The 20071-nt window shown below is 38.9% G+C and overlaps 1 long non-coding RNA gene across 2 annotated transcripts; it reads right to left on the reverse strand.

Moving 5' to 3' along the window:
* Positions 1-10578: 10578 nt before the first annotated feature.
* LOC109115721 (uncharacterized) lies at positions 10579-13649 on the reverse strand. Of its 2 annotated transcripts, none has more exons than XR_016080327.1 (4): positions 13182-13649; positions 11883-12992; positions 11200-11498; positions 10579-11104 (listed from the first exon to the last, which is right to left on the reverse strand). It is a non-coding gene; the product is annotated as an uncharacterized LOC109115721 (long non-coding RNA). The 2 variants fall into 2 exon arrangements; XR_002023417.2 differs by having other exon boundaries at positions 12407-12992; positions 13182-13639.
* Between the last annotated feature and the right edge of the window lie 6422 nt (positions 13650-20071).

The following is a 20071-nucleotide window of genomic DNA, read 5'->3' on the forward strand; positions in this document are numbered from 1 at the left end:
TGTCTGTTTGGCATGGATGTCGTTGCTCCAGAAAATGGTGATACATTAGCGCCATGTCAGAAAAAACGGTGCTCCAAGAAATATCAATATGTTTGAAACCGTTTTTCCATAAAAAATGGTATTTTAAGCCATGCATTAGAAATTGAGAAGGCATGCCTTAGAAATTGAGAAGGCATGGTTTGGAGCAATGTCAAATTTGACGTTTTCTCAAATTGGAGCTCTTTGCTGTCAACGAGGACATTGTGCGGTAGTGACGTGGACTTTCTATAATGGGTACCAGTACTGAAAACAGATATGGAGCACTGGTACCAAATAGAAAATGTTATTGTTGCTCCAGGAAAAGTCCTATCTATCAACAACGTTTCCAAACAAAAAAAAGGTCAGAAAACGGTGCTTCCAACCTACACATCAGCAACATATATGCAACATCGATGCCAAACATATACCTAAAGTAAGAGAGGCTTCTAGAAGAGGGTTGTAGTTAAATTCATGTTCATGTGCAAATCTCAAGAAGGGCAAGAACCCAAAATCCAGGATTTCTATAGTGACACGTGGCAAAATACTCTACTTATGCCCTCTCTACCTCAGATCTAACTGAATAATAAACTTTTCCACTTTGGGGAAAGTTTCCATTCTTCTTACACGTTTTCCTCTATAAATAGAGACCCAAAGCCCTCCTCACGCATTCCATTCTTCTTAAACGTTTTCCTCTAAGTAGTGCTTATTTTAAAAATATTTAGGGCATGTTTGAGAGTGCTTAAAAAATCCAGCTCTTTTTTAAGTGCTTATACAATAAGCATTTATTCAATTTTTTTTCTTCCAAAATTATCCTTAGTTGAATTTTAAAATACCACTTATAAAAATACTCCTAGTTGAATTTTATAAAAGTGATGTAGCGTGATCTGACTGCTCCCTGCTGGAGGGTGATCTGACTTTCAGTCGAACGGCGAGATAGGTGAATCTACAAGATAAGATCAGAGAACTCGGGGTGGCTAACCCGGTGAGGTCGCTCCGATGCTTAAGTTAATAATCTGAAGTGAGCTGAAGAGCTTTGAGAGTGTAGAGAGCTAGAGAGCTAGAGAGCAGAAAAATCATGCGTACTTTGTGCCATCGGGGTTGGAGCCTTTATATAGTTGAGTAGTCATGGGGCACACGAAAAAGTTCCGGGATATCCAGGATGTGGAGATAGAGTTCGCTCCACTTCCAAAGGAGCAGTATATAGGTAAGGCTTATCTCGTTCCACTTCCGATTCCGGCAGAGTCAGGATAAGTCCTTATCGTGATCCCAGAAAAGTCGGGGTCTGTTAACTTATCGTGATCTCGAGGGATTCGGGATTCGTTGGAGAAACCACTGGAGTTGGTTGCGCGGGATTCAATGGCGATTCGAGTTGTTGGTTCCAAACTAGTACCTCGGCCTTTTAGTTCCGAACTGGCTTGAATACCAAGGTGCCTCGATTCCGAGGTGAGACTTGCACCGAGGTGGTCCTGCTCCGAGGTGAGCCTTAAGTTGAGGCGGCCTTTGTGCCGAGGTGACTGAATACGCGAACTCAATTGTTGCAAACTGAACTTGTCAGGCTGAGTTGTCATCTCTTGGTTAGGTCGTGTCCACGTGTCCCCTTTTTACTAGGTCGGGCCAAATCACCCTTCATCAAAAAGTATTTTCATAAGTTTTTTTGTTAAAGTGCTTTCATAAAAGTGCTTTCATAAAAATATTTTTATAAAAATGCTTTCATAAAAGTACTTTTGTAAGTGCTTTCATAAAAATACTTTATTATAAAAGTACTTTTATAAAAGTACTTTCATAAAATTTAAAAAAAAAATGAAGTACAAAACAGTCACAAATTTAAAAAAATTGGATGCCAAATGCAAATAAATACTTATTCCAATAAACAGTTGTTTTTAAACACTTATTTGTAACATAAACACTCCCAAACATGGCATTAGATAACTTTGTTTTTTTTTTATGTTTATATGGGCTTTTTGATACTAGACTTGCACTCCCCCATTAATAACTTCTCTTAAACAATGAGAGAAACTGTGGCTTCGCCATGCATGCATGGATGGATTCACACCTAATAACTAATTGCATTAATCACAAAGGTCCAACCACCATGGACTAAAAAAAACTCACAAGGATAGCAAGTTTGGATGACCCGCCTCCAGAAATGAATACATTAATCTTTCAAACCGTTGGGACTGAAAAAAAAAAGATGAGAGTACAGAAAGATAGAAAAAGAAGAAAGCAAGGTTCTGAAAAGGTCAGCTCACCACCTTTACTCTAGCCTCTTAAATCTTGATTTGCCGTGTGGGTGTGGCACAGAAGAGCAAGGAGGACAGACAATCTATTTAAGGGATGGTGATGATGATCGATCCAATCTGATACATGGGTGGTGAGGTGTATAATCTTACATGGGTCCCCTTGAATTAAACCGGCCAGGCTGGAGAAAAGAAGAAACAACACAGACAGACCAGACCAACAAACACAGAAGAGACACAAAACCAACAACAAAGTGAACAACCACAGAACCTAACAGACAACACACTAACAACACAAAACATACTAGCCACCAACAGACACACCTACAGACTTGTTACAAGAAGAGAACTCAACACTAAGCACACAGGATAATTTAATTACTAGATCTATATATTTCCCTATTTATTTCTTTTCTGTAATTGATCAACGTATTTGATAGTTGAGTGAAGAAAAAGTAATCCACATGTCTACAGCTGGTTTTGGAAGAAAAAAGTGAACGCAAGATCAATCCAAAGAGAAGCCCAATGTGATGGAAATTAATACACCAAATAGAGTCTACCCCAAATATGTTAAGAGTCTATATAACAGTAGGGACTAGACAAATAAAACTTGGAGGGGGCAAGACTTAATGGACCCTCCACATGCAAACAGAGCACGCACACGATTTGGTAAGAAACAATGAAGATAACCCAATACCATGTGGCAGAGGCTCCCGATATGTAACTCATCCCCCTCCTCCATTTTCAACGACTCACCCTTTTGAGTAATGCAAGGGACAGAGACCTAACTCCAACCCCAAACGACGATGCATGAATTCCAGCCACATCACATGTCACATGGGCAAACGTAAACCTTTTCTCCACTCCATCAGCTTATTTCTCTGACTGAAAATGTGAAAAACCCAGATAGATTCAATTAACTTCGTTTCAGTCTTACGCATATATATGCAGCAATAATCAAAAGTCTCTCTCTCTCCTAATTAGTCATCCATTAGAATGAAATGTTTATTGAAAGTTGCTGGCCACCGGAAGCTTTAGTTCATAGCTGAATAATTAGCTCCAATTGATGATCAGATGGTCCAGGAAAACTCAGCTGCATTAATGGCCCACAATCACAAGTTAGGTGTTATAATTGTTACTCTTGATTAACACCTCTCAATTCTCAAATAGATGATAGATCATCATGTCAAACCTAACTCCGAATCCTAATATTTTTATAATATACACCAAGCAAGCTAACTATTTCAACTTTGAAGCAAATTTGGGTTGTTGATTAATCATCTATATAGTAACTATCGTGGGACCATCTAGTCTAGCTAAAAAGAAAGGAAAAAAAGAAAAAACTATGGTGGGACCCACCTGCAGGTTAACAGCAACATCATGACCATCGAAAGCCTAGATCATCAAGATAAGCATGGGGGCGCCGAATGAGTGGTCTAAAGAATTGCATCTGCATGGAATTGACTAGTAACGCAGATGATGTCTAAGGTGAATGTGATGGGCTGGGGTGGAGTGGAGTGGGCCCTCTAAAATAGTAAAAGGATTGTAGACAAATTTATCATGTATAGTACGCTTACGTTGAAAATCAATGCATTCTTTTTTGATGGGCTGGCAAATTGGCCCACGTTCAAGTAAGCTTCAAAAAGAATGTCATGTACCTATTCTTGTAAGGCCCAGTGGTCTGCATCAGAGCCGGCATGTCATGTGCTCTCTCACGTCCCAACCCTTCTTCTAATTATTTATAATAACTAATAAGCCTTTCAATTGTTGTCTCTCTCTCTCTCTCGAGCCCAACTCTCGTATCAAAGAACAATGTGGAACTGCTTGAAACCCAACAAAGTTGTAGCAGGCGGAGAGATCCAGACGCCTACACCGGCAGAGTCATCGCAGTCCGTGAGGCCGAAGGAAGGTCGGGACGGTGCCGTCGGTGCGAGGTTCAAGAGCGCCAACAAGACGGTGGTCGTCGATGAAGAGAGCAAAGGTGACGCCGCCAAGTCCAGATCCAATGGGGTAGTGAGGTTGAAACTTGTGGTGACCCAACAAGAGTTGAATCAACTTCTGAGTTACAAGAAAGAATGCAAACACTTCTCGGCGGAACAGTTGCTAAATTTGTTGAAGCTGAGAAGCAGAAGGAGGATTGCCCTTGTCAGAGTCAGAGACGACGATAACAGTGCTTGGAGGCCAAGTTTAGAAAGCATCCCAGAGGATCATTTCTCTGTGTGAGATATCTTCTCACTTCTGGCTGACTACTGCTCTTGTAATTGTATAGAAATTCCCATTTAGTTCTGATCATTTCTTAAATTTGTGTGACCTGGATGGATAGTTAAAGGTGATTGGTCCTACTGCTCTTACTGTTTCGCTTTTTTTCAATTATCTATTATTAATTTGTTTTTTGTTCTTTCTTTTTCTTTTGGGGCGGTGAAAAGATTAGATTCATTCCAGAAAAAAATAAAAAAATAAAAAAAAACAAACAAACAAATAGATTACGCATCAAACAAACCAGGAAACCAAACACAAAGCAACAAACTAAGATCCAAATTGGAAATTGGAGTTGTTTATATTCGAATTCGAATTGGAGATTATCCGTAGGATCGGATTCGTATCAGATTCGAAACGGATGATTCAATAAACTAAACTAAAAATATTAAAATATTATATATTGAGATGGATAGATAGATTGATACACTGGTTATAAAAGTGTGAATGAAGAGGTATTGACTTTTGGAATTTTTCTTTACTGAAATACCCCTTCTTTTGAATATTATTAAGCACTTTCAATTACCTCTCATTAAGTCTCACATTTAAGTCATTAAATAAGTCACATTCTCTCTCATTGAATCCAACAATTATATTTTTGTTTATCATCATTAAATTCCACTAATAAATCTATACACAATAATTATTAATAGAATAAAATTTTATATTTTTAAAATAAACATAGAAATGAAATCATGTTTTTCATCTACGTGGTGGGTAAGTAGTTCAACCATTTGGGTGAAATGGATAACTTCATGGTGTCATAAATAAATAATACAAATTTAGAAATATAAGAAATACTTTTGTTTATCATCATTAAATACCACTAATAAATCTATACACAATAATTATTAATAGAACAAAATTTTATATTTTTAAAATAAATCTAGAAATGAAATCATATTTTTCACCTGCGTCGTGGGAAGTACTTCAATCATTTGGGTCAAATGTATAATTTCATGATATCAAAAATAAATAATACAAATTTAGAAATATAAGAAATACAAAAAATATAGAAAAAAAAAAGAAATTTTGAAAAAAATTGGACACATTTCTATTATTATATATTTGTCATATTAAAAAATAACTATGATAAAACAAACATAATTTTATTAATGATGGACATCAAATATACAACTTAAAACTGATAGGAAATTTTAAACCATCTTCCTGTCTAGGGGGTGGGTCAGTGGTTCAACCTTTCAAGTCAAATAGGTTAGCCCATAATGTATAATTAAAAATATTTTTTTTTTAAAATAGAATAGTACAAAAAATATGAAACAATTTTGGGCATATCTATAATATTATGTACTAATAATAAAAACAAAAATAAGTATGATAAATAATAATTATTTTATCAATGACAAATGAAATACAAAATTTAAAACCAATTTGAAAATGAAACAATTTCCATATCTAGATGTTAGGTAGGTCAATGATCTAACATTCTAAGTCAAATGGGTCAATCGATGATGTGTCCAATTTTACATACGTACATAAACTCAAATAAAAATATAAGCTTTGTATAAAGCATTTTGATACAATTCTATTGTTATATATTCACCATATTAAACAAAAATAAATGTGAAAATATGGATTACTTTTACCAATGATGAAAATGGAATACATGATTTAAAATCAACTGAAAAAGCAAAATAGTTTTTCCATCCAAGTGATGGGTTATTGGTTAAACTATCCATGTCAAATGGATGTTATTATTAAATAATAGAATACATAAAATTCTAGAAAATGTAGAAATTTATTGATAATTTTGGATACATTCTATAATATTATATATTCATCAAATAAAAAGTATGACTAATGAGAATTGTTTTCATTAAGAAATGGGATAAAAATTAGGATAAAAAATAAAGAGCATTAATGTCTAACACATGACCCGACTAACCATGTCAAATGTTTCAATAATTTAATTATAAGTTATCGTAGGCAAGTGGTTTGGTAGGGATGCAAACAGATCAGATCATATTTGAATTAGGGTATATTCAAATCTGATCTGATCCAAAGATTCGACCAGATCTCATAAATATTGATTCGAATCTGAATTTGATTAAGATGTCACATATTTGAATCTAATACGATCCGATTTAATTTTTCAAAAAAGTAATAAATTATTAAAAGAAAAAAGAAAAATATAGCAGTTGAAATAAAAAACAAAAAAAAATATAAGTATTTTTCAACTATTTCAATCATATAAAAAGTTTACAAAAATGCAATATAAATAATATATTTATAAATAAACAATAAATAACATATATGTTATATATAAATAATATATATTCTATATATAAATAATTGATTTGATCATAATATTAAACACCAATGTTCAAACAATATATTGGAATTGCATTTCCTTTTGGTAAATAAGTATTTCTTATTATCTCATAAATTAAATAATAAAAAATAAAAATATGGAATTTTTTATAAATTTTATAAAAATATTGAACATATATTAATATTATATATTCTTCATATTAAACAAAAATATGTTTGAAAAAAATGAAAATTATTGTTAGTTAAGATAGAAATAGCTAAAATACAAAGAAAAAATGAATTAATATCTTAATCATATTCCATTTTCCTAATTAAATATGTTAGTGGTTCAACCAATAAGGTCCTTTGGTTAATGATTATCATCATCATCATCATTTGGAACTGCCACGTGCAAAAATAAATGTGGAAATTGAAAGGAGGGAGAGATCCATTGTATGGACACCAAGAATGCAGCAGAATAGGGTGGGCGAATTTCAAAAATTTCTCTCCTCCCTTCCAACTGGGAATCATATTCCCTAATTTTAGAATACAATATTAAAGGATCTAATCGAACCAACCGATCCAGATCTGAACCAAAGAAAAAGGGAAGGGTTATACCTGATACGGAGAATCGGTATCTCCCAACGTCGGTGTTCACGCCCAACTAATACTCCCAAGACCTGCTCCCACTGAAGATGACGTAGTGATACTGGAACAGAACCAACAGTGTTCGTCCTACGAACCAAATTCTTCACAAGAATTCGATGGAAGTGAAGAACATCGTACACAATCAGCCTTTTAGCTAAGATTGATATCAAGAACACCTTCTTGATCTTTCCCTCTCAGAGAGATCGAACCAGGCAGTGAATGGCGGCGGCTGGAGGAGAACTCTAGATATAAAGTTGGCGTATTTCCTTTCCTTCTCTCTAGGGTTTCTGAGATCCAATCTCAAATTGCCGGAGGAGTGTCTGCTAAACCCTTGGTTCGAATTCTAGTAATTCAAGACTAGGGTTTCTCCTCTTTCTTAGTGATTAAGAAGCCTCCTAATCCTATTAGAAGTTATCCCAATCCTAATTTGTATTTGGATAGGGAATTATCTTAACCCTATCTGCAGTTAGGTCAGCCCACTCCTGATCTTATTAGGAGATTTCCAAATTCAAATCTTTATTTGAATCTCAGATCCGCCCCTTTAAGTGGATAATTAAATCAACCAGTTTGAAATGGGTTTTAGGCTCAATACGTATTAAGTGCTCAATAGGCTTCCAAACTGCTGCCCAGTTGGGCTTCTTTGTATGGCATGGGACCCAAGCATTGATCTATACACCAGCCACATGGGTTCAGCCCAGCCTTTGTTACAAGGCCTAGCTGAATTCACTAGAAAGCTCAGTGAACCCCTTGAGCCCATCGCATGGACCCTATGGGCCCAACACTTACACTAACTGGTCCCTGAGTCAAGCCATCATATAAAAACCCAGGGACTGTGGGCAGATGCAAGATTAGCCCATCAGGTATAATCTTAAATGGCCTTACACTTAACCTCTCAGCCCATAATGATCAAACACTGCCCAACAAGAGAGGACCTCTCCCTCAGCTGTAAGGAACAGTGTTGCACTCTCTGCTCACATGGATTCCAGGAATTAAAACCATTTGCAAACATTTTGAAACCGTATATATCTATATATCTTATATATAAATTTTGCAAAACAAAATTTCAACGATTGAAATCAGTTGCCAACAGTTTTTTGGTTTCCATCAGAGAGAGTGCATCCCCGATCATTACCTTTGTCCGACAAAGGGGTTGATCATGTCACTATGATCACCCACTCAGATGAATTCTCAGACTGCCCCAACATACCCAGGTTTTGACCCGCTAAGGATCTCACTGATTGGCATATCAAAGACAGCCCAATCCGACACCTAGTGCAGTATCATAATCGAGTCTAGGGGTCAGGTGTAAATTTCCAGTTTTGCCCATCAATCACCAAGGTCCAGGGCAATACTGGAAATCTGATCTGGTTCAAAGATTCAAGTAATCCTACACCGCATGTGGTTTGGGTCTCACCCTGGCAGCTGAGACAGGCCACCCCAACACTTGGCAGCACACCAGTGTCAACCTTGGCAAGATAAATCTCCCCAGACTTATCCAACGGCTGTGAACATTCTAAACTAACACGAGTCTCATTAAGTGTCCAGTTTAAGAGTCTTACACAGAAACATACCACACAACATGAATCAAACATGCACTTTATTCATTTACACTAAATGTCAACAATACATCAAAACTGATTGGAGCTAAGGGCATACAAAACTGTCTAACAGAAATAAGAATTACTTTATTGATGATGAAAATGTAATACATGATTTAAAATCAATCGAAAAAGAAAAAATGGTTTTTCTATTTAAGTGGTGGGTTAGTGGTTCAACTATCCATATCAAATGGATCAACACATGATGTTATTATTAAATAATAAAATACATAAAATTATAAAAAATATAAAAATTTGTAGATAATTTTATGTACATTCTATAATATTATATATTTATCATATAAAAAAGTATGATTAATGAGAATTATTTTCATTAATGATAGAAATGGGATAAAATTTAGGATATAAATAAAAAACATTAATGTCTAACACATGGCCCCACTGACCATGTCAAATGATTCAATGATTTAATTAGCTAAGTCATTGTAGGCAAGTGATTTGGTAGGGATGCAAGTAGATTGGATCGGATTTGAATCAAGGTATATTTGAATTCGATTTAATCCAAAGATCTTATTGAATGTCATAAATATTGATTTAAATTTGAATCCGATCAATATGTTGGATATTCAAATCTGATACCACCAGATTTAATTTAAAAAAATAATAAATTATTAGAAGGAAAAGAAAATATAATAATTGAAACAAAGAAAAACAAAAAATATAAGTATTTTTCAACTATTTTCATCATATAAGAAGTTTACAAAAATGTAATATAAATAACATATATATTATATATAATTGATTTGACCACAATATTAAAAACCAATATTCAAACAATATATTGGAATTGCATTTTCTGTTGCTAAATAAGTAAATTTTATTATCTCATAAATTAAATAATAAAAAATAAAAATATATAATTTTTTATAAAAAAAATTGAATATGCATTAATATTATATATTCTTCATTTTAAACAAAAATATACTTGAAAAATAAGAATTATTGTTAGTAAAGATAGAAATGACTAAAATACTAAAAGATAGAATTAAATAGGTTAATGATTCAAGTAAGGTCATTTGCCCAGTGACCAGCGTGGATCAAGGCAATAGATTTACAACCCCCAGGGCCCAGACCAGAGGCCAGAGGCCCAGACATCATAAGATCGAGGTCGAGGCGCTTTTTTGTCTTCTTTTTTATGCCTTATTCTAAGTTGTTGTATTCAAAGCAACAAGTAATAATAAAAGCGAGTTAAAAAAATAGTTGGGCACCCGAACCGGAGCTATAAAGGCTGTGCAAAAACTAGAGAGGCATTTTGATTTGAATCTTTTATCAGAAATAGTTATAAACCGCAAAGAGTCTGAAGAGTAGCGCCGTTGCAGAAAAAGAATTGGATTAGAATCTTCGTACATCATCAGGAAATATGGCTCAATTTGGAGAGAGTACAAATACAAATATGTAGTTATGTAGGGAACAAATACATACAAAATATAAGACTTTGCACTCTACATTAATACATACTAGCGAAGTGGGAGGAGAATTAAAAAAAAAAGAACAATAAAAGCTATAGTTGTGGGATCCGAATCCGGGTCTGTAATGAACCAATTAATCTATGAAAAATATATATTACATAACAAAGAGAATGAATACAAATTTTTATATGCATGAGTACACAAACGATCTTACAAAGTTATTAAACACATAATTCCCAAAAGAAATACAAATTTTATATGTATCATAATGGAACCATCTTACATACAAAACAAAGTCATCAAGCATGCTATTCATCTTGTGAACCAACAAGTTCTGTAGAATAATGTCTTCAACATATGAAACTATCCCCTCAAGGGAGCACTTACTATAATAGAAAATGACAAAGGCAGCGGTTATTGCTTAGAAGCGAGTTCTTCATGACATTTTCCAGTTTTGGAGGCTCAAGGGTAGGGCTAGAGGAGAGAGTAATGTGTGGTCGAGATTCCATCTCAATAAGCTGGGTACTGATCTGGCGACGAGCAAGGACGTTCCAAGCCTTGAAGTAGAGCTCAACTCCATAGCCTTGTGCCATTTTCTCGATTCAGAACTCAGAAAATTTGCACCCCAGAAACGAAATTTACAGACCTGGGTAAAAAAATGACGCGTCAATTCAACAAAAGAAAAGCATACAACAAAGAGAGCCGCGTAGTTGAGATGAAACAGAGATAGAAGAACCCAACTGAATTTTTGAAAAAGAACGAAGGGCAGCTTCCACCACAACAAGTGTAAACCAAAAGAGGAGAGAAATGGAAGATAAAAAAAAAAAAAGGAAGAAACCCGGTAATTAAGCGATAAAGATCAATTGAAGAGGTGTGGGATTCTTCGATTTAAGTGGGGTGGTCAGAAGACTCAGAAGTTAGAACACACAAGGGACAGATCGTCATAGGGAAAATTCGTAAGAGAGGACAGAAAGAGGGAGGGTGGGAGTAGAGCTCTCAAGAACCCAATCGAAGCCTGGCGTCGCCACCGCCTCCACCACCTGCAAAACACGAGAAAACAAATAAGAACTTAAAAGCATCTCATATACCGCATTCTCTCGTCTCATCTTAATTCTGCATGCACTACATGTAAACAATGAGGAGGCAAAAATGTTACTGAAGCCCGACAAAACTATTATCACTGAACCACACCATATCTAGCCTTCTCTCACAGATGATCAATGGATGAAGGTAACTTCAAAATATTTGAGAGAGACCTAATTAAATTTGTACCTGCCCGTATCCTAGTATTGTAAAAATGTGCCTCTGTTCATGTTTACTTATTTGTTGCCAAGATCTTCTATCATGCAGGTTGAGGTTGCATTGAGAGATCTTATACAATCAGATTATGCCAAGAAGAATAATGTGATTACTTCAGCTCTTACCCAATCTGAGATTCGTGACATAATACTAGGAGCTGAGAACAGAGGCAACAGACAGCAGAGATTGAGAAGCAGGTAATATTTAGCTCCTATGGTTGAATAGAATTGTCTATGCTCGTCGCTTTGCTGATTTGTTGCTTCTGGAATTTCATTTGCAGGCAAAAGAAGCAAGCCAGCTTACAGCTGTCACAACAAGGACAACAAATGTGCATGGTGATGAACTTATTGTCACCACCACAAGTCCATATGAGCAACAGGCTTTTGGGTCCAAAAATGATTGGCGTGTGAGAGCAAACTCAGCCACAAATCTTTATCTCCGAGTCAATCATATTTATGTGAATTCGGAGGACATCAAGGTATTTTATTTATTGGTTTTATTGTTCCTCTTTAGCTTGAACATGGAGAGCTTAAAGACCTTGAATGAAATTTTATGATAACAGGAAACGGGATACGCATACATCATGCCAAAAAATATCTTGAAGAAGTTTATCTGTATAGCAGATTTGCGTACTCAAATTGCAGGGTACCTATATGGTATAAGTCCACAGACAATCCTCAGGTTAAAGAAATCCGCTGTATTGCCATGCCACCACAGGGGGGGGATTCATCAGCAGGTCCATCTTCCATCTGCTCTTCCTGAGCATGATTTCTTAAATGATCTGGAGCCATTGGGATGGATGCATACACAACCAAATGAGCTTCCATAGTTGTCCCCTCAAGTATTTGTTTTTAACTAAGCATGCTTTCTTACTGGCCGTGCAGACTGCAGGCTGTAGTGGTTCCAGTTCTGTATTATAAAATCAGGCCTTGATTGAGTTTCCATTCTACTTTTACAGGATCTCACAACTCATGCTAGGATTCTGGAGAACAATAAACTGTGGGATGGAGAGAAGTGCATCATCCTCACTTGCAGTTTCACTCCAGGCTCTTGCTCATTAACTGCATACAAGCTTACACCAACAGGTTATGAATGGGGGCGAGTCAACAAGGATACTGGAAGCAATTCGCATGGCTATCTGCCATCTCACTATGAGAAGGTCCAGATGCTTGGAGGGAGGGGGTAGAGCTCTCAAGAACCCAATCGAAGCCTGGCGTCGCCGCCGCCTCCACCACCTGCAAAACATGAGAGAACAGATCAGAACTTATTGATGGTGGTGAATACTAAGGATTGGGCACTATCTGAATCTTATTTTTGTGCTCTGTCTCTCTAATTAACCTCCCATCCCTCTACTTTCAAAAGAAATTACAGGAAAGAGAACTCAAAAAAAGAAACAGGAAAATGAAAAATATTAGAGGCATTACTTCCTCTCCGGAACAAATACTCTTCGCCTGATTCCTAATCGACGTGCCTGATTCAAGACTGCACCCCGGGTGCTCATATTGACATGCTTCAGAACCCTAGTGCTTCCATCACTTCTTCCGCCTCTCCCACGATTGCTTCCGGCGACATGCCTGCCTCACGCATGGCATCCACGTATTCGGATCTTGACTGTTCGTCTGGCACGATTCCTTCTCTATGCCACGCTTTGAGGATTAGCTGCGGGTTCCATCCACCGGCCATGGCCGACACGAGCTCGGCGACATTGGATTCTTGGAAGACTTCACACTGCAAATCAAATCGGAAACCATGGGTTAAAACCGAAGAAGTCAGATGAGGGAGGAAAGATAAAGAGGGAAGCAAGGAAGCGGAAAGAAAGGTAGAGATAAGAGGGAGAGGGGGAAGAGAGGGGCAACAGGAATGTAAGATAGGGAAGATGAGGAGAGAGGGAAAAATAATCCGCAAACAAGAGAAAAAATATACACGCGTCATGTATGCAAAATGGAAGTGATTAGAGAAGATAGACATTTGTCCCTCATGCATGGTTCATACGTGCAACTCATTGATGTAAAGAAACAGTAAGATTCCGTTTTGCAAAAAATGGAAAGCACCCCTTAAAACTTTGTTTTTAATGTATATATATATATATATATATATAAGATATAAGATAAGATTTGTATTTATACTCCTTTCAAACTTTTATATTTTGTATTATTTTGTATGAATTTGTATTGTATATATTTGTATTTATTCCTTTGTAATGTAATTTCATTTGCACTAGCACATATGCATGAAAATGCAAGTTAGAAGAATAGAAATTCTAGCTCATTTCTGCTTTGCTTTAGGTTTTATTTCTTACACTGCTCAGCTAATGAAGGTGAATTTTGAAACAAAAATGAATTAGAAAATTCAAGTAATTTGCACTTTCATACTTTTGCACCAGTGCAAACGTGCAATTCAAATAAATCAGGCCTAAATTCCATTACTTTCTTAATTTATATTGATCAAATATCAATATTCAAAACGTATAAGGGGGGAAATTTTTCCAGGTTGCACATGATCTGCAGCCCCGGATTCACTCTATCTATCCCCATATGCATACTTCAGTTTTAAAAAATTAGATAGATCATATGGTTAGGAACTAGCGCCCATAAAGATTTTCTAAGGTGAAAAGCAGCGGATATGTATTTTGATTGCCAAGAAAATGAAAGAAAAGGTAAAAACAATATTTTTTTTTTTCTGAAGGGAATGGGATCAGTGTTGTTTGCTCTCATCTCCCCTCCCCCCCTTTTTTTTTTTTTGCTTTTTTCTCACTTTTTGAGGGAAAACAAATAAAAGAAGTTAAAAAGAGAGAGAGAGAGAGAAAATCCACTTTCTTCTTTTGTCTCAACTTTTGGCTGCAAGTCAAACCAAAGAAAGCCACTTTCTTAATTTCTTTCATATTTTATTTTCCTTTCTTCCATTTTTTTTTTTTTTCAACAATGAAACTCAACTTCAGAGATGGGGGCCATAAAAGGATCTTGACCAACTTTTGTTGATAAAAAGTAATAAAATGGCGAGGAGGGGTTTAGGCAGGACTGAGCTTATTCATATGTAACAAGCCAGAAGCTTTAAGCAGCAACCAACCTGACCAGATTTAGGAAGACTTTTCCCTGCAGACAAAATCCATTTATTCATGAGTTTTTTTTTTCAATCATGAAGAACAAGAAGGGAAAAAATGGGCCCAAAATTATCCAAATTTCAGATACATAACCCATTGGATAGGAGGTTCCAGTCTCAAATTTGCTTTTGGAGGCCATGGGCTGTTAGTAAGGACCAGGTTTTTCTGGTTTGGATAAACGTCTCTTTTGTTGTTTCTCCACAAAGCACTTTTCGTATAGCAGTAAAAGAATGCTTTTATAAGACGTAAAAAACACTCGATAGGAATAGTGAAATAATAGCTTTATAAATGTAGCTTTCCGGGGAAAGCAACTTTATTGGTTATGTTTTTTCTCCTTTTAAAAATAAGGAAATCCTTTCACGGTGGATACTAAAACCACGTTACCAGTGTCAGAAAATTCTAAATATTTTCTGAAATATGGCTTGTTACTATGTAAGCAGGATTTCCTCCTTTCTAAAAGAAGCTTATGTCTTTGCCATGGTCATCATTGTGGTTACGATTGCATATTCTGAAAGGGAATCCGAATTTCTTCCACACAGAATGTTCTTCATGCCCATCTCACAGCATTTACGGCCATGCATTTGGAACATCTCCCATGAATGAAAACATGTAAATATGGGAGATGTTCCCGATGTGGTCATTATGTTACGATCCGATTTACACGTTTACGTATGCACAGGCCCTGCCCTGAGTAATAGCCAAATGAATTCACTTTTTGTTACGACATGGTTTTAGTACAGGATTAAAATGGTGAATCTTGGCCTTTGATGTGCTGCTGTAGACCCACCACGTCACTTCATCAAAGTCACCACAGTAGAAGCATCATTCGTAGGTGAATTAAAACTTGCCTTTTTTTATTTTGGCTAGTGATGCGAATTGGGCGGGCTTGAATTGGGAATTTGTTAAAATTGAATGGGCCAGCCAGAAAGCCCGAGCCCAATCATGTTTCAGTCCTTTATTCAAATATATCACATGATGAGTTTGGGTTTCAATCATGTTTGGTTAATTTCCGCACAACTAGAGGTGTTAATGGACCGGTTTCAGGTTGGACTCCGTCTGATTGAAAGTGTTATGGACAGTCCTAAAATTGATATGAATTCAGCCCGGTCCAAACATGAATCGTCTTTTCATAGAATGGACTAAAAGTGGACAAGGCCAAAAGTTCGAACAAGTCCACTGGTCCGTTCATTTTCGTTCGAAGTTTGAACGTTGAAGGCTTGAAGCGTGTAAACTTTCGAAGGCCTGAGTTTGGCGCCTCCATCGCTCCATCTCAAAGTCTCACCGACGGTATTTCCCTCTCTTCAACGATTTTCCTCTCGCCCTTAACCTGCGCACCTCCCACCTCTCCATCTCTGCACTCCATCATTGTCGTCTCCGCCACAAGCACCTGACACACCACTGACAGGCTGGCCTCCATCTCTCTTCCGACCACCGGCCCTTGTTTCTGAGTTCTAGGCCTTAGGTTCATAGGCTGTGAGGGTGTCTTCCAGAGAGCCAATACACTTACTACAACAGCAGGCGGATCACCCGACTCTTTCATGGTTTCTGATGAAGCTACAGGCGTCACAGACAAGGCACCGATTTTATGTGTGATTATCATCGCCATTTTGTGAAAACCCGAGAAACCAGAGAGAGAAGAGGAGAGACAGGCAAACAGACAAACAGAGAAAAGGTGGTTGCTTTGTTTGTGAGATTGGGAGCTTTCAGTTGTGGTTGTTGTTGGATTTAAGGTTATTTTTTAAGGTGCGGAGCTGGAGCTAGAGGTCTGGAGGGCTTTGCTTTATATAGAAAACATCAGCTGTCAGCATGCTACGTGGAGAGGGACAAGCGATGCCGCAGTCTACCGCTGAGATTTCTCCAAGTTTGTAGGGATGGACGGCAGGATATTATTAGGGGAGGGGGCAAAGTTTCCAGCCTTCTAGGGTTTGTACGCAATTTGGAAGAAATGTTGCTTTACCAAAACTCTCAATCAATGAAAAGACGACACGTACATGTTGAGAGGCAGCAGCCGTCTGTTGATTGTGGTTGTTATTTCTTAGTGACCGTCGTGGACTCTTACTGACTGTGAATAGGGAAAACATTTAATTTGGACGTCCAATTCGGTCCCTTTACTGTATGGGGTTTGGATCGGATTTAGTTCAATCCATTTGTAAATGGACCAATGTTAGACTGAATCGGATTGAATCAAATCCAGTTCAATTAACAGCCCTACGCAAAATATAAGCAATTGGTTAAACAAACAAGTGGCTGAATTAGTAAGGTGTTGGCATGGGGAACAAACTATATATCATTATGTAGCCGGTAGCTCATGGTATCGGATATATTATCTTTCCTATTTACTTATTTTTTGAGGGAAAATCTATAATACTGAAATCAGAAGAGCTTTGACCAATGAAAGCATCCCATGAATCATGATGAATATCAATCACCGGATTGGTCACCTCTTTTATGATACCCGTTGATTGGCCGTATGTTTTCTGATATCATAGTACCCATTTTTTTAACCCAAAAGGGATGATTTTTATTCAAATAGGCAACAGTACATCATTCCAAATGGATTATGATGAGGGCGGATTTGGCCCTCCAATGATATTGTGATACATGGCACCTCGGAACAAATAGGTGATACCTAGAACCATTTTGGCAATAACTTGCCTTAGCCAAGTTGATGGTGTTCCACCTGACGGCCCAGGCGTGGTCTGGTACAGGCCCGGCCTGGCAGTGGCGCGGCCTGGCCCTGGCGCGAGCTGAAAGCCTGGCACAGGCACCGACATGAAGGCATGGCCCAGGTGTGACCTAGTACCCTGGCACAGGCACCTACCTGGAAGCCTGGCACAGGCACGACCTGGCAACCTGGCACAGGCGTGACCTGGCGACCTGGCACATGCGCTGACCTGGCGACTTGCAAGACGTGCTCACCGACGAATTTGGCATGCATATCCAAACACTCCCACGATCCACGGAAGTTGGCCCACGTGCCGAACGATCTGGAGGGTGGTCAACGTGCATGGCGGTTACCTCCAGGAATCTCGACCCACTTAAACAACCTCGCAGAAATCTCGGATATGATGCATGAAGCCCACGCCAAACAATGCCTATATAAAGGCACCAACCCAGAAGCAAAGGGAGGAGCAAGCAAGCAAGTAAGCAAACTCTAGCTCTCGAACTTTGTGATTTTTAGCTTGCAGTCTACTATGAGAGTACTAACTTAAGCATTGGAGCAACCTCGCCGGGTTAGCCACCCCAAGTCCTCTAGCATTTGGTTCCTTGCAGGTCTCTAAAGAGCAATGAAGCTCATCAATTCAGCTCGCCACCTGGTCAACCCAACACCTCACAGGCCGCTCACCACCTGGTCAACCCAGCACTTCACAGGCAGCTCGCCACCTAGTCAGCCTAGCACCTCACAGGCAGCACGCCACCTGGTCAGCTCGGCACTATAGTCAACTCGCCACCTAGCCTACCCAGCTCGACTCAGCTCAACAGCCAAAGTTCACTTCGGCCTGAGTCATCGGCCACTTGAAAGCAGACCAAATGTAGAGGTACTTAGCCAAAAAATCGATACATGAATAAAAATTGATTCATCAATTGGCGCCATCTGTGGGAAACGCTACAAAATGTCAAGTTCTCATCCTCTAAAAGGCTAAGCCCTCTTCTTCCAGAAAGCTAAGTCCTCATTTTTTAGAAACTAGAGCTCTCGCTTTATAGTTTTCATTTTTTACTCAAAGACTATGCATGAAGTGCTAACAGACTAAGCAGCTTTATCAACTTTATTTTCAATTCAGATAAAACCTCATCAGTCATCTTCGCGATATCCCCCCTACAAAGATGAGCTCACTGTGGCTTCCGCGGGAATTGGCAGACAACGGACTGCATGAGCGCCCTTGCTGGTCGAGCCTTCCAAGGCTCCCGTGCGAGCTGGCGACCTAAAGTTAGTAGTGTTGCCCCCGTAGGTCGAGCTCCTAGTAGCTTCTTGTAGGAGTGGGTGACCGGCATCACGAGGCTGATGCAACGCAGTCATAGCACTAAGGCGCCCACCTAACGGTCCAGGAGCAAGCTGGCGGCCTGGCACAGGCACGGCCCGACGGTCTGGCCCTGGCACGGCCTAACGGCCTGGCCCTAGCGCGACCTGGTGGCCTGGCCCAAGCGCGAACTGTCGAACTGATAAAAGACCTCGGCACTACAAGTCCCAATCGCCTCTTCGACATGGGCAAAATCAAAGATCAAGGAGAGTGGACTACGAGTCGCTCCTAGAGCCTAAGGGCTAAAATACCACAAAAAGCCCAGTCGCCTCTTCGGCATCGGCAAGATCAAGGAGAGTGGACTACGAGTCGCTCCCAGAGCCTAAGGGCCAAAATACCTTACTAGCAAAGACCTCCTCACCATATAAGACCCAGTCGCCTCTTCGGATGGGCAAAATCAAGGAGCGGACTGCGAGTCACTCCTAGAGCCTAAGGAATTGATTCAACGCTTACGAGCTCATCGAATTATTCATTCCAGGCCAAAAGGAGAAATCTACTCCCTTCGCCAAGTTACTTTCGGGTCGGGAGTGGGGGGCAAATGATGAGGGCGGATTTGGCCCTCCAATGATATTGTGACACATGGCACCTCGGAATAAATAGGTGACACCCGAAACCACTTTTGCAACAACTTGCCTTAGCCAAATTGATGGTGTCCCACCTGGTGCCCAAGCGCGGCCTGGCAGCCTGGCCTTGGTGCGACCTGGCCCTAGCGCGAGCTGAAAGCCTGGCACAGGCACCGACTTGGCGGCCTGGCCCAGGCGCGACCTGGCAGCCTAGCACAGGCACCGACCTGGCAGCCTGGCACATGCGCCGACCTAGCGACTGGCAAGACGAGCTCGTCAATGAATTCGACATGCATATCCAAACACTCCCACGATCCATGGAAGTTGGCCCACATGCCAAATGATCTGGATGGTGGTCAATGTGCATGGCGGTTACCTCCAGGAATCTCGACCCACTTAAACAACCTCGCAGAAATCTCGGATATGGTGCGTGAAGCCCACGCCAAACAATGCCTATATAAAGGCACCAACCCAGAAGCAAAGGGAGGAGCAAGTAAGCAAGTTCTAGCTCTCAGACTTTGTGATTTTTAGCTCGCAGTCTACTATGAGAGTATTGACTTAAGCATCAGAGTGACCTCGCCGGGTTAGCCACCTCTGGTCCTCTGACATTTGGTTCCTTGCAGGTCTCTAAA

The sequence above is a fragment of the Nelumbo nucifera genome, chromosome 1, assembly GCF_055504915.1.
Source record: "Nelumbo nucifera cultivar China Antique chromosome 1, China Antique-T2T, whole genome shotgun sequence".
Lineage (NCBI taxonomy): Eukaryota > Viridiplantae > Streptophyta > Magnoliopsida > Proteales > Nelumbonaceae > Nelumbo > Nelumbo nucifera.